A 14,103-nucleotide genomic window follows, 5' to 3' on the forward strand; every position below is an offset into this window, starting at 1 on the left:
TGAAGTGGAAAGCCAGGACACAAACCAGCACCCATATGGGATCGTGGCACTTGCACAGCAAGGATTTAGTCAATTGAGCCACTGCACCGGGCCCATTGTCTCAATCTTGGTGGCATTTATAAGAAATTAATACCTCAGAGTAATAGAATTTTATTTTATGTCTGCACTAACTCGAGATGGTTGACTGAATTGTGTCAGATACCTTGAGAGTTTAGCTACAATCTCAGAGGAGAAGGAAGGGGAAAATCACTTTAAAGAAATCAGAAGCATGGAATCCCTTGAAAGGTGAGCATAATGGTTTTCAAGGAGTGTTTTTATTGCTGTTAAACAAATACAGTGGGCAACCTCAGCTCTGAGACTGACTGCCTTGAGGAGCAGCTTGATTTGCTTAGAGGTGAGAAATGATGCCTCTTGATTCGAGAGCCCCAGTCCCATGTTAAGTCAATAAAGCCAAGTTCTGCTTTGGGGAAAATTTCATTACATGTCCATCAGTTACAATTGAAGCAGATTTAATTCATGTTTGCTCTTTATTCCTCATTATACTTTCTCAATCACTGAGTCACTTTAATCAATTATCTGTTGAAGCAATGATGGTTCTAGATGTAACATTATTAGCATAGAAATTAAATGAGAGAAAGCACGTGGGATTTTGAGTATTAACCACACGACTAATTAAGTCATATTGAATCCATCGACTTAGGTTTCACTTTATTATGAGCATTTATCTTGATACTTTATTTAACCAGGATTATTAGCTTGTGAATTGAGGATGCATGCCTTTATCTTCGTTGTTATTATTATTGTGGGATTGTTTATAAGGGAATAATAGATGAAACAGGCAATCAAGAGTTGAGGGATACACAAGCCATGGAAGACATAGCTCCTACTTTTAGAGCTTCAGATCTGGCTAAGAAAAAATAACTTAATGTTTAAAACATCAAAGATGTATGATGTGTCCCTCTGTTTTGTCTTGCTCTATCAAAATACTACAGATTGAGTAATTAATTAATTCTGCTGGAATGCAGAAATATATGGAGCCCGAAGTTCAGAGCCTGCAAAGTTCTAACTCGAAGAATGGTTAGCATTGTGATAGCATGGTGTAATGGTGCTTCACATTTGTGTTTATCTTACTTTGCTATTCGTTATGTATTTTTCCTTTTTAATCACCATTTTGTAATTCCCTTACATCTTTATGTGAGACTCTGATATGGGGTATCCATATTTAAATTACTTATTCAAAGCTAAAAATAGACCATATCGTGAACTGTGCCTTTCAAGTAGCTGCTTGAGGCATGATACTAACAATAAACTACTTTTTCATTATAAAGTGACCATTAAAAAATGGTGTTACTTACCAAAGACATTACACACAAGCTCACAGTCAGCTTATTTTTGTACTCTTTCAGCATTTATACATGACTACGCTATTCAAAAGCAGAAAATTGGATAGAGTGATGGGAGGCTCATATTACTGATGGTGAGAAACTTGTAAGAATGAAGAATGAAAAGCAGAGCAGAAACCAGGGCAGCAGAGCCGAGTGATGCTCTGTCAGTGACGATGATTATACTCTATCTTAATACGAGAAATAAAGTTTGTTTGTAGTCACAAGGGATGGGATTTCTAAAAACAATTCTTTGTTCAGACAGAAATGTTCACTGCTTTCTTTAAAAAAAAATTAAGCTGAATGAGTTTAGACTAGCAGTTATGACATGTGTGAAGGCACCCACTCCCCGGATTACATTGGTCCTTCTAATACCTTGCTAGGGCACGTGACTCCAGCTTTCCCTGAATGTGGCTTCTGGGAGGCAATTGTCATGGCTCAAATAATCCAATTCTTGCTCTGAGTTTCTGGCCCCACGCTTTAGCTGGAGTTGCAGTGTTGTCATTTGGAGAGTCAACCAACAAAGCTTCTCTCTCTCTCTCTCTCTGTTTCTCTGTGTGTCTCTCTCTCCACCTCTACTCTCACATAAATGTTAAGACAAACAGTTTCTCCAAAATGGCGCCGTTATTGGGCTAAGGTAGTTAATTCTGGAAAAAAGAAAATATTTTCTTGATTTATGTAAGCCTTTCACAAAACTTGATATTTTCTTGTAGGTGAGATAAGAAATAAGGTTTGGATAAGTAAGGGAGCAATATTGTGAATTTGCCAGCTATATTAGCAGAGAGCTCATTGTTTTTTCTTTTACTGGGTGGACTGGGAAGTTGCAGGTGTGTGGGAGGGTATGAGTTGGAGAAACAGGCACAGGGAACCCCTGAGGCATTAGGAGTGAGCAGAAGACAGGAGGAGACATATCCAACCTCTTCATGAGCCTATGCCAATCACTTCATTCTTGAGTTCCAAAGGAGGGGAATGAGGGAATGATGACATAGGCTTTAGAAGGTACCAATCAGCCAGCAAGGGGAAGCCTGTGATTCCAAGATACGTCTGTGCTTTCAAATGAGCATAAAGGGGATGGAGTTTCCACATGCATTCCTGTTTGATTAGTTTATTCTCAGGATATTTCAGTTGGAAGCTGACTAGAGTTCCCTCAATATCAGCTTTTCTGAATCTCCAACCAACCATGTGCTATTATGCTCACATATTCCTGAGGGTATCTAGTCCCATTCTCTGTATATGTATAGCCTTTGTCTATTGATGCATAGTATTTGTGGGTTCACAGAATGGCAAATTCTCAGGAAATGAGAATTTTATGGATATCCACACACATTTAGCACATAGCCAAGAGAAAACAAAAATAAGAACCTGAGATTCAGAGATATTAGGAATCTAACCCAGATTCACACCAGTAGATCAAAGATGTAAACACACATTGCTTGACTTGTAGAATAGCCTATAGTTGATTTCTTATGATATAGTATCAGTTATTTCCCAAATATTGTTTTTTTAGAAAATGAGGCTGTCATTTTTTATCTTTTGAAAATAAGCTGTGTATTGCTATCTTGGCTTTGAGAAAACACACATCCAGCAAGAATTTGTGAATTCAATATGAAAACAACCCAAAGTACCTTTTTATTTGTCCAGTTATCATTTTCCTCTTATTAAAAAAAATGAAATCCCCACAATGTAAAAGCAGGACCCGGCCTCTTGTCTGTCTTCTTTAGTATAAAGTGTCATTGCCTGCCTGTTTTCCAAAACGAATCCCCTGATTTGATGGAATGATCTAGCTGACCCTACAAGCATCTGCTCAATGGACTCCAGGAATCATTTGTGTCTTTGTAGGCAAGAAGTGTAATGGCCGCTTCTGTCTGCAAGCCTTCAGCTGGGGGAATTCCTGCAGAAAATACAACATTCATGTCAACCCCACACAGGCTGGAGCCCACCTGACCCTTTTAAATTCCCCAAAAATCACAGCATCATTGACCAATCGAAGGAACGGTCCTGAGCCCCTCTGACCAGCCACGAACCTTGCACACATGCACCTCTCGCCGCTAACTCCGCAGGGTGCCAGGGAATCAAGCCATAGCTTCCTACTGCTTGCTCTGCACTTCGTGGAATACACCTGCCTTCTTCCACCACTCAGTGGTCAGTGATTGTCTTTCTGTGTGTTAGCCAAGCCGACTCAGTTGGGGCATTTACAACAGTGACTGCAAACAATGTGGGATGCTATTCAGCAACAATTCCACTTTTTATCTTCCCTAAATTCCAACTGCCATCTACTAGATCATATTCTTTTGCAAAAAAAAAAAAGTCACTTTGGATGAAAAAATCTAACTGACATTGGAGATGAAAGTGAAGACTTTGGTGTTGGCTAACATTGATATCAGGTGCATATTTATATGGCTTAGCAATACTTCCTATTTCCCAAAGACTTACTCAGCTTACACTTTTGTATTTCAGATCAGAAGGGAAGATAAAACACTGACCCAGTGACCTTCTACCATGCACAGGGATTATGAATATGAATGCATGGGATGCTAGAGTCTGGTACCTTACACACTCATCTCGTATCTTTTCTTGCATGCAGATCGTTTATCAGATACTTTTTAGAAGAAACTGATAAAAAAAAACAGGTCTTTCCCTGAAAAAGCTCACATTTCATGACAGGAAACTACAGGCAGAAATGAAAATAATCACTACCAATGCCTGTATCAAAGCTTTGCACTATGTGCTACAGACAACACCTTCAAACCAACGGAACTGAAGTTATGTGGGTATCTTGGAGTATATCACGACAAAGTAAGCTGAGTGAATGGATGGCAGGCAGAAAGTAACAAAACACACAATGCCATAAAATCTAGACCTAAATAGATCATACTATTTTAGTACAATAGAATAATTTTGAAATTACATCTCTGCTAGAAATTATCTTAGGGCAGTAAAGAGGCACTTCTTTTTTGAATTCCTGCAGCTTTCTTTCTTTAAGCTAATGTAGAATCTTCATGTTGAAAATACAGGGAAACCTTGAAAGGTTTTATTCAAAGGTATAGCATCGTAAGACACACATTTTAGTAAAAAGCTTTTAGCAATAATATGCAAGATGGATTTGACAATGGCTGGGATGCATAAAGAGTTTAGTATTTTTTAAAAATGGCCACTACATAGGAGCTTCTTGGATCACTGTAAATAAGAAGAAACTGACATCCTGAGCAAAAGTAAGCTCAGTAAGAATGGAAAAGTGAGAAGCTCTGCAAACCAAAGTGAGAAAATGGATACTCCAGAGAAGAGAGGAGCATAAAGATGTGGAATTACTCAACCTGGGCCAAACACTTAACGAGTAGCAGAGCTGCTCTTGGTACCAGGTTCAGGAACATCTCCATGACACCACTTCTGCCTCTCTGACTCTATGCTTTGAAAATAACAATAATTAAATTTAAGATGGATCGTCTATTTATAGCCAAGGGATATATTAAGAGACCCCATTTTTCCTCATTACCCAAGGCAAGTAAGCACAGGTGTTTGATTTAAGTAGAATAGGATGTTAAAACTCTCTCAATGCCTGAACTTCCTGAAAACAAATCCACAATGAATACCCTTTATGTCTCCTTACAGCAGGTATCACTTTCCCTCATCAATGAGCAATGTGACAATAGATGTCCTGTCTCATCTCCCCTGGATTTTTTTTAGCATCCTGTAGTTGGAGCCCTATTCCTAAACAGGAGCATCTGTATCACAGAGACACAGAGTTAGCAGCTAGTGGCCTTCTCTTTGTATCTTCCTTCTTTCCTTCCTTCCTTTCTCACTCTCCCACTCTTCTTTTTTAAAAAAATTGTTAATATATTTGGATAGCAATGTTACAGAGAGAGAAAAACGCAGACACAGAGAGAGACAGATAGACACTTAGATAAGGAGTTGTCTCCTATCTGCGGGTTTACTCCCTGAATGACTGACATGCTGCGGCTGGACAAATACCAGGAGCCTGCAACTTCATCATCAAGGTTTCCCACATGGGTGGTAGGACAACCATCTGCCACTGATTTCCCAAGCACATTAGCAGGGAACTTGAGAAGAGCCAGAGCAGGGGAACTTGATTCAGCACTCATGTGGGCTGCTGGTTTCACAGGCGACAGCTTAGCACGTTGTGTCACATCAACATCTTCAGGTATAGGGCTTTTTGCTTCTCCAAATGTCACAGAAAATGTCACCTTTCCATTGCAAAGATCACAACAGAAGAACATATCAAAAGGTTTGGAGATCTGGTACATGGGAAGGATGAAAGTTAGGAGTCATGATTCTTTCCTCCAAAATAATATTATTTGTAAACTAATCTTTTTACAATGCTTGCCAAAATTTTCACTTGCCAAAATAAAATGCACATGTTATTTGATATACAGAACAAAGTAAACACAGATTTCCAATTTGTCAACTGGCCGTAACCTAACCCGTGAACATCCCTTCAATGACTTTTGGTAAATGAGAATTACCTCTGCTAACATTCTTTGGGAGTGAAGGTCATCTACAAGATACAAGGCATCACCCTAACTTCGTGATCAGGTAATGGTGAAAAAAAATTCCATGTCACACATATAGTGCTTTTCCCCTGCACATTACTAACAATAGAATTACTCGTAAGGGCCAGTATTATGGAGTAGTTCGTTGACTCTGTTCTTCAGCACAGCAGCCCACATTCGTGTTGGTTCAAGTCCTGGTTGTACCACTTCCCATCCAGCTCCTTGTTTATGGCTTAGGAAAAGAGCAGAGAGCCCAAGTACATGGGTACCTGTATCCTTCTCCTGGCTCCTGGCTTTGGACAGGCCCAGCTCAGACGCTGAAACCATTTACGGGAGTAAACCAGTGGATGCAAAATATCTCTCTCTCTGCCTCTCTCTTTCTCTTTCTCTCTCTGTAACTGACTTGTAAACAACAAATAAATCATTTAAAAATTTTTTAAAATTAAATTCAAAAGAGCCCTTCTGCACACTCTAGGAAGTTCTTGCACCTGAAGAACTTGTATGGTATTCAATGTGCCAGTTCCCAGTATATTTTCCATTTATTTTAAAAAATAAGGGAAAGTAAAGACTCGTGACAAGTGTATTCCAGATCAGCATATGCACATATGCATATTTATATTCAGGTACATTTACAAATGGGAATGTTTGGGTGTTCCTCCCATACCTGGACACAAGCTGAGAAGAACAAAAATACATAATAGTGGCGTGATAGAAATAGTGGTGATAGAATGGCAAGGAGAAGAATCCAAGGATGATTGGGAGGGAATGTCAGCAGTACAGATGCAACCCCTCATCAGAAGTGCAGAACTGATCGCAGCCTTGGGTGTGAGTCCACTCACAGCTTTATCTGCAAATTCCCGTGTTGTGAGAAGACTTGAGACTGAACAAATGGACCTATGAGTTATTGATGCTGAGCAATTCTGATAACACTGAAATTTTGATGTAGGCATTTTAAGCTGGCCCATCAGCATGAGATATTTTATGGTGTAGGAGACAGATTTTCTATTTGTTTCTCTGTAGCCCTCTACCATTCTTCCTTTATTCCTTTGCTATAATGCACTACATATCATATCTAATATACTATGTATCATAACTGCATATGTAAGTAAGAAATAGAGTTCATTGTTGTCACATTAGGAAGCAACAATTGCATTCATATGATCTCCTACTTCTGAGGCTAGAAATATGCATTGTCATTGCCTGAGAAACAATTTGAGATTTTTTCACCCTTTCTTCTTCTTTGCGTCTTTTTGAAAAATAAAAATTTCAGTTACTTAGAGAAAGAGAGGGGCCCAGCATGGTAGTCTAGTGGCTGAAGTCCTCACATTGCACATGCCGAGATCCCATATGGACAATAGTTTGTGTCCCAGTGACCCCACTTCCCATCCAGCTCCCTATTTGTGTCCTAGGAAAGCAATAGAGGACAGCCCAAAGCCTTAGAAACCTGCATCTGCTAGTGGGAGACCCAGATGAGGCTCCGGGCCCCTGGCTTTGGATCAGCTCAGCTCCGGCCGTTGCGGCCACTTGGGGAGTGAACCAGTGGATGGAAGAGCTTTGTCTCTGTCTTCCCCTCCTCTCTGTATATCTAACTTTCTAATATAAATAAATAAACAAATATTTCAAATAAAAAAAGAGAGGTAGACAGAGAGAGAGAGAAAGAGAGGAGGAGAGACCGTCCACCTATTGGTTTTCTCCATGTCTCTCCAAAGCCAGCCAAGACTCAAATCCAGTTTTATTTTTTTACTTTGAAATCATGCATTCCAAGTGGTATCCTAATTGCAGCACTAAATCCTCACCTCCATCTCCATTTTTCTAAATCTGGTTTAGCTCGTTAGTCTCCATTTAAGTGTCCCCTATGCAGGGCATCTTCCCTGATGCACGGCATTACTTAAATCATGCCATCCTATGCTCTTGTGGCACGTTATAGTTCCCTATTTGCAATAGTAATTATACTTGCAATTACTTGCCTGATTATCAACTCTTAATTCTCTGGGGAAAGTCAGTGACAATCTCCTTCACTCTTTTCTCAGGCTGGTGAAATGGCTGATAGTCTATGCCCTTTGGACTGAAAAGCAGCAATTTCTTGTGGTTCTGACTCATACATGCATGCCTTGACAAAGGAACCGACTGAAGGTTGAGCCGCATTCGAGATTTTAATGAATCTTCATCAAATACGCTTTTGTTAATGAACATAATGAAACTGAAAACCCAAGGGGTCTTTTTTCATATCACATTTTTCTCTCCTGATCCAATGTTTTAATGATGAATTGACATATTTTTGGCTAAGTTATCTTTTGTTGGCTTAATTTATTTTAAAAGCACAGTCACATAGAGAAGGGGTGAGACAGAGACCAAGAAAGGGAGAGAGAGAGATTCCAATGGTTTATCATCCCAGTATTCCCAATCATCAGGGCTGAGCCAGGCCATAGCCAGGTGTTCATTGAAGGCTCCCACATGGGTGCAGGAGTTCAAGGACTTGGGCCATCCTCTGCTGCTTTTTCTAGGCAATGCATTAGCAGGGCGTGGAGCAGCCAGGACATGAGCTGATGTATACAGGGATACCCGTGGTACAGGCAGCTGCTTTCCCTCCATGCCACACCACAGTGCAAGCCTCTGATTTACTTTTAATAAAATGATTATTCTGTAAGAATTATTTATTTATGTTTTACATTTATAATATAGAACACATTATGAGAATGAAAGACAGATGGAAAGTTTAATAGCGTTTTATGTTGGTATTTGGTACTAAGCAATGGAAGTAGCTCCTGTTACCTGAGTAGATTTCTTCAGAAGTGAGAAAACACGCAGTAATATTGATGACTCATTTTCTCCTACTTCCTCCATGTCATTGGTAAATTATGGACACACACATGATCTGAGTACAAAGCCTAAAGGATCAACTTAAGTAGCCCTCAGTACTGACAGAATTAGCCCAAGGCCTTAGAGAGCATGGCACCACAAAAATACAAAAATATGAAGAAAAAAATCAAGATATTGGGTGGTGGTATCTTACTTGAGCGATTATTTAAGTTGCAAATCTATAAACTTTGACCTGTAGCTCAAACCCAGCCCACTGAGTGCTTTTGGAACATATTATTGGTATATATTCATTCTGGCTAATGTGCATATTGCCTGTAGCTACTAAAACGGCAGGACAGCTTAGATGCCCTGACATAATATTCTGCCTAACTGAGAGTATTGACAATCTGTCTCTTCATAGAAAAGTTCGCCAACTCCAAAGTGAGGAAACATCTATCTCAAATTGCTTAAAAATCATTGGTCAAATTCCAAAACTTCTAGTAACTTGTAGCTAGTGATTTAACCATGAAAAGCATCAGCACTATTCCACTTGTTTTCACCAGAAAAGATATTGCCTACTTCAGCATTAGATAACAAAATGATCACTATGCTGGGTGATTTCCTTAAAAGCTTTGGCTTAAAGAGGAAAGCATGGCTTGCTGGACAAGAAATGACTCGTGTCTGAATATTTGTGAACTTGTAAGAAGTTAGTTGAACTATTAGGCAGATAGTACCATGTGCTTCTTGGAATGAGAAAAAGGAGGAGTCCCTTTAAAAGTGTACAAAATGTGTACTTCTCCCCAAAATGTTCGTTCAGCAAGGTCTTATTCTGAGTTTAGCATTTTATCATGAGAATACCAGGTAGGAGACAGTTAGCTGGGGTCCCAGTTGGAGCAGGAATCCCTCATTCTGTTGTGGCCACAACCCAAAGAATTGTTTGTTTCTCCATTAAGAGGGGTTTCTTCTGTTTTGCTTTGCTTACTTAAAGATGTAATATACAGGCTAGCTCTACTAGAACTAACATACATCAACATAAAATAATGATCACATGTCAAAGTGACGACAAATGGAAAATCAATGCGTTAAAAAATTTCACTTTGCTTAAATCTGTGAGGAATTTTTTTTCCAGTAAATACTTTGTTTAAATCTGTGAGCTTTTTTTTTTCAGTAAAGAGTGAAAATCTTTGACTATTCTCCAAAAACTTCTCATAAAATGTAGAAGTGTCTAATTGGAGGATTGCAGATGTAAGCACATGTTTTGAACTAAAAAAAAAATCTGTCTTAGTGGAAGTGCGGGTGTTGAAGATAATAAGATAAATAAGATAGTGCTTTTATAGTTCAGGAATTTTCAGTTATTTAGAAAATAAACAGATGTGGTCTCTCAGTAACATTGCAGCAATATGGGTACTAACTTTAGTGTTATTAGAAATGAATTGATAGTCCAGACAGAGAAGTTAAGCTATTCATCTTCTTGACTGTTTTTCAAAAATTTAAATGGTCATGTGAATTTGCTATTAAGAAAAAAAATTCTTGAAAAATATAGTTAGGAAGTTAATCTATGATCACTGTGAGAAAATGGAGAAGCATAACCCTTAGCGAAATTACAAGACTGAATCCAACCATGTGAGTTGCAAAAGCCTAAAATAATTACCACCAAAATAATGAAAAGGTCAGAACATGTTATAACAAATGAAGTGAGCTTATGCTTGTTACCAACATCTCTCATTTTAATTGGCATTTTTTAAAGGAAATACTGTGGCATTTACACTTCAATTATATATAATAAGAGTATCCACCAAGTATGAAAACATAGTAGCTGAAAAATTGAAATTCTACCCTGGCAACAGAAACAAAATTGAAAAATAATGTATATCTAAAATCAAATCTGGGTTATACTTACATATACAAAAGTAATAGACACACTTAATGTAAGCCTCTGAGTTTTTCAGACTTTCTTAACAGGAAAGATTTTATTCACTGAATTAATTATTTTAAATGGATAGATACAGCTTTCTGTCAATTTGAACAATGAACAATTTGCCATTCTTCTCGAGACATACCATAGCTGGCATTAAATTGATTTTTCTAGAGCAGAGCTTATGATGTTCATTTGTCCTACAGATGTTGGGTGGTTTTTTACTGCCCTATGAATACGTCTGGAATTCTTAGCACCAACCTTTACCCTGCCCCAAATGTTAGAGCTAATTTATCAGCCTTATGTCATATTATTTCCTCCCATAAATTTAACTACCTTTAAAGCATTAACTTATTGTCTGTCATATAGAGTTGCTTTCTCTTCCCTAGGCTCAATTTCAGTTTTGGTTATTTGCACTTTGTGTGATGGAAATGACTTTAAGATAATAAATGCTGAAACCAATCTAAGGGTTTCAGTCCTTGATACATGGAATACAATTCCAACTACTGCACTATCCACCAAAAATATGACATTTTGAGGATCTGGGGAAATTTGAACACTGCTTGTTTGTTGAATGAATCAAGTGCGTCAAGTTTACTGCCACCACGCAGCAGTTGAACCTGCAGGGCAGGGAGCTCCTGTATTTCTGTGCTGTTGCAAACACTCCATCAAAACCCATATCATTTAAGACAGAGCAGGACCATGCTTCTTAATTTTAGGATCAAAGCTTCTAAAATGCTTACTGTTGCACTGACATGAATTATAGCATATTCTTTCTGACTATAGTTTTGATATACTTCTTGGAAGTGACATGTAAGTAATACATTAAAGAAGTGAAGAGTCTCACCAGGTATTCATTTCACCTATTTTCATTGAAAAAAAAAGTACAAGATGCTACCTGACAGAAAGAGAGGATGAGCAAAGATCCATGTAACACATCTCCCTTAGGTCACAGTGCCCTAGACCAGCTGGCTGATCAACAGCTGAAATCTATTTCTCATGTGTCTGCAGGCAGGAAGGATCAAGATCAAGGACCCAGTAGCTTCAGCATCTCCTGGGTGTCCTCTTTCCTCCTCGGAGGACTGTCTCCTCTCATGATAGAAGGCAGCAGAGGAACTCTCTGGGGTCCCTTGTATTTTAATTTGGAGGGCACAGATGTTTGGTTTATAGTATCCAATAATATCAGCCATTATATATTTTGTGAAAAAGTATTTTCCTTACTCTCATGCCTTTCCATAAATAAATGTTTCCATCTGAACTATCCCTTAAAAGTTGGGATGCATGTTTGAGAAAATTCTCATGGAATATCTCAAGGGAAAGACATCAAAATGTATTCGTAGTAGCTAACTATGCTTGTTGCTTGGCTTTTACTCTGGCTGTATTTCTAATTCTGGTAGTTATTTATTACACTGTATAATTATGTTTGCAGGTTTGTGTGGAGAAGAGCCAGAAGTATATCTAATTCTGAAATTTTTAATTGTGAAAATAAGAAAAATGAAGCCTAAAGGAATTAAATAGCTTTCCCAAGGTGATAATCTAGTTGATATTCTTATTTCTACAACATGTGGGCTGAACAAACACAGATGCCTTCTCTTGCTATTCATGCAGATGTGCTCAATAAAACAAAACAGCAATAAATAAGAAATGCAACCGGGCAGGTGTTTGTCACCGTTAAATTGCTGTTTGTGTCACCATTCTCCAAATTTAGAATGTGTGTGTTTAAATCCTAGCTCTGTTTCTTAGCCTAGTTTCCTACAAAGGTTCATCCTGAGCAGCAGTAGATGATGGATCAAGTACTTGAATTTCAGCTGCTCACCTGGGTAGATAGATTGAGTGCTGTGCTCCTGGCTTTCGCCTGGACCAGCCCAAATGTTACGAGTATTTGGGAAGGTGAACCAGCAAATGGGAGATTTCCCTCTCTTTTCTATCCTCTTATACTCGCTCTCTCTCTCTGCTTCTCTACATTTTAAATAAATAAAAACACGCAAATAAAAGTTAAATAAGAAATGTTGCCATCCCAGAAGGAAAGGGAGAGTGTGCAGAGGAGCCAAAATGTAAAAGATTCACAGACCAGTCCCAAGCTCAGAATGTGATCATTAGATGAACTAGGGTTCAAAGTCACCTTACTACAGAAACCTAAGCAGAACTCTTGTTTGTATAAATGAACACTCAAAATTATACAATATCCTCACTGGATCAAGATTTGGGAATCATACTCCTTTCGGTTGAACAGTATAAGAGAGTTTTTGCTCTGAAACTGTTGAATCTACATGAAGTCTTGCATTTGCTTTGGAATTCTGAAAGCAAATTTGGTAGAAAAAAATTTTATGAGATAAAAGAAATCAAAGGCTGTACAATTGCATTTTAATTTTAGAAATAAATTATTTTAAAAGAGTGGAAAGTCCAAGCAAAGAAACTGCTTTTAAAGTGACGTTGGATCAGTAGAGAAGCACAAAACTATAATGTAGGGATCCACACACAAGCCTGTTAGTTGATGTTAATCTTGCAGAAAAACTGAAATCAAGGGGAAAATATGAGCTGAAACCCAATCAACAAAAACAGGAGAAAACAATGTATGTGTGGGCAGAGTCAGTAGAAAAAAAAAACAACAACAGATAATATAGAATACACTGATAATGGCAAGGGACCTGAAAAAAAGTTGAACATAATTCCTCCAAGCAAAAAGAAAACCAGAAGACATCTTTTAAAATGGAATAGAATTGGAGAAAAGGCAAAAAGGCAGCAAACACTGGAAAGGTTGTGCAGAAAAGGAAACCCTTTACTAGCAGTACAAATGTAGAATGGCACAGTCATATGGGAAACAGTACAGTAATTCCTAAAGAAATAAAAAAATGGAATTACTGCGTGACTCAGAAATCTCTTTTCTGGGTGAACCTAAAATCACCACCTTGTAAACACATGTGTTTCGTCATGTTCATTGTAGCATCAATCTCAACACCTAAGTGATGGAAACAGCTTAAATGCCTATCGATGGAGCAATGAATACAGAACATGTGGTGTGTGCATATGCGGTGTAACATTATTTAGCCTTTAAAAGTCTGCCACCTGCTACAGCATGGACAGATCTCAAGGTTATTTTGCTACTTGAAATAAACCAGAAAACCTTGCATTTGGTAATGATTTTTTCAATAAAACAACAAAGACATGATCTATGAAGGAAACAATTTTAAAACTAGACTTATTTAAAATACATGACTTCCACGTGAAAGAAAGAGACAAAAACATAACACATCAACTTGAAGAAATTTGTATCTGATAAAGGAATGTTGCCCTTTATATATCAAAAAAACTCTGAAATATAAGAAAATTAACAACTCAACTAAAAACTATTCAGAAGCTTAAATGGAAACCTCAACAGGAAGATACACAGATGGACAATAAATCTATGAAAGTTTCTTAACAGCCAGTGTCACTAGGGAACTGCAAATTATAGCAACAATAAGGTATCATTACACATTAAATAGAATGACAGAAATGC

The sequence above is a fragment of the Ochotona princeps genome, chromosome 26 (genome assembly GCF_030435755.1).
Source record: "Ochotona princeps isolate mOchPri1 chromosome 26, mOchPri1.hap1, whole genome shotgun sequence".
Taxonomy (NCBI): Eukaryota; Metazoa; Chordata; class Mammalia; order Lagomorpha; family Ochotonidae; genus Ochotona; species Ochotona princeps.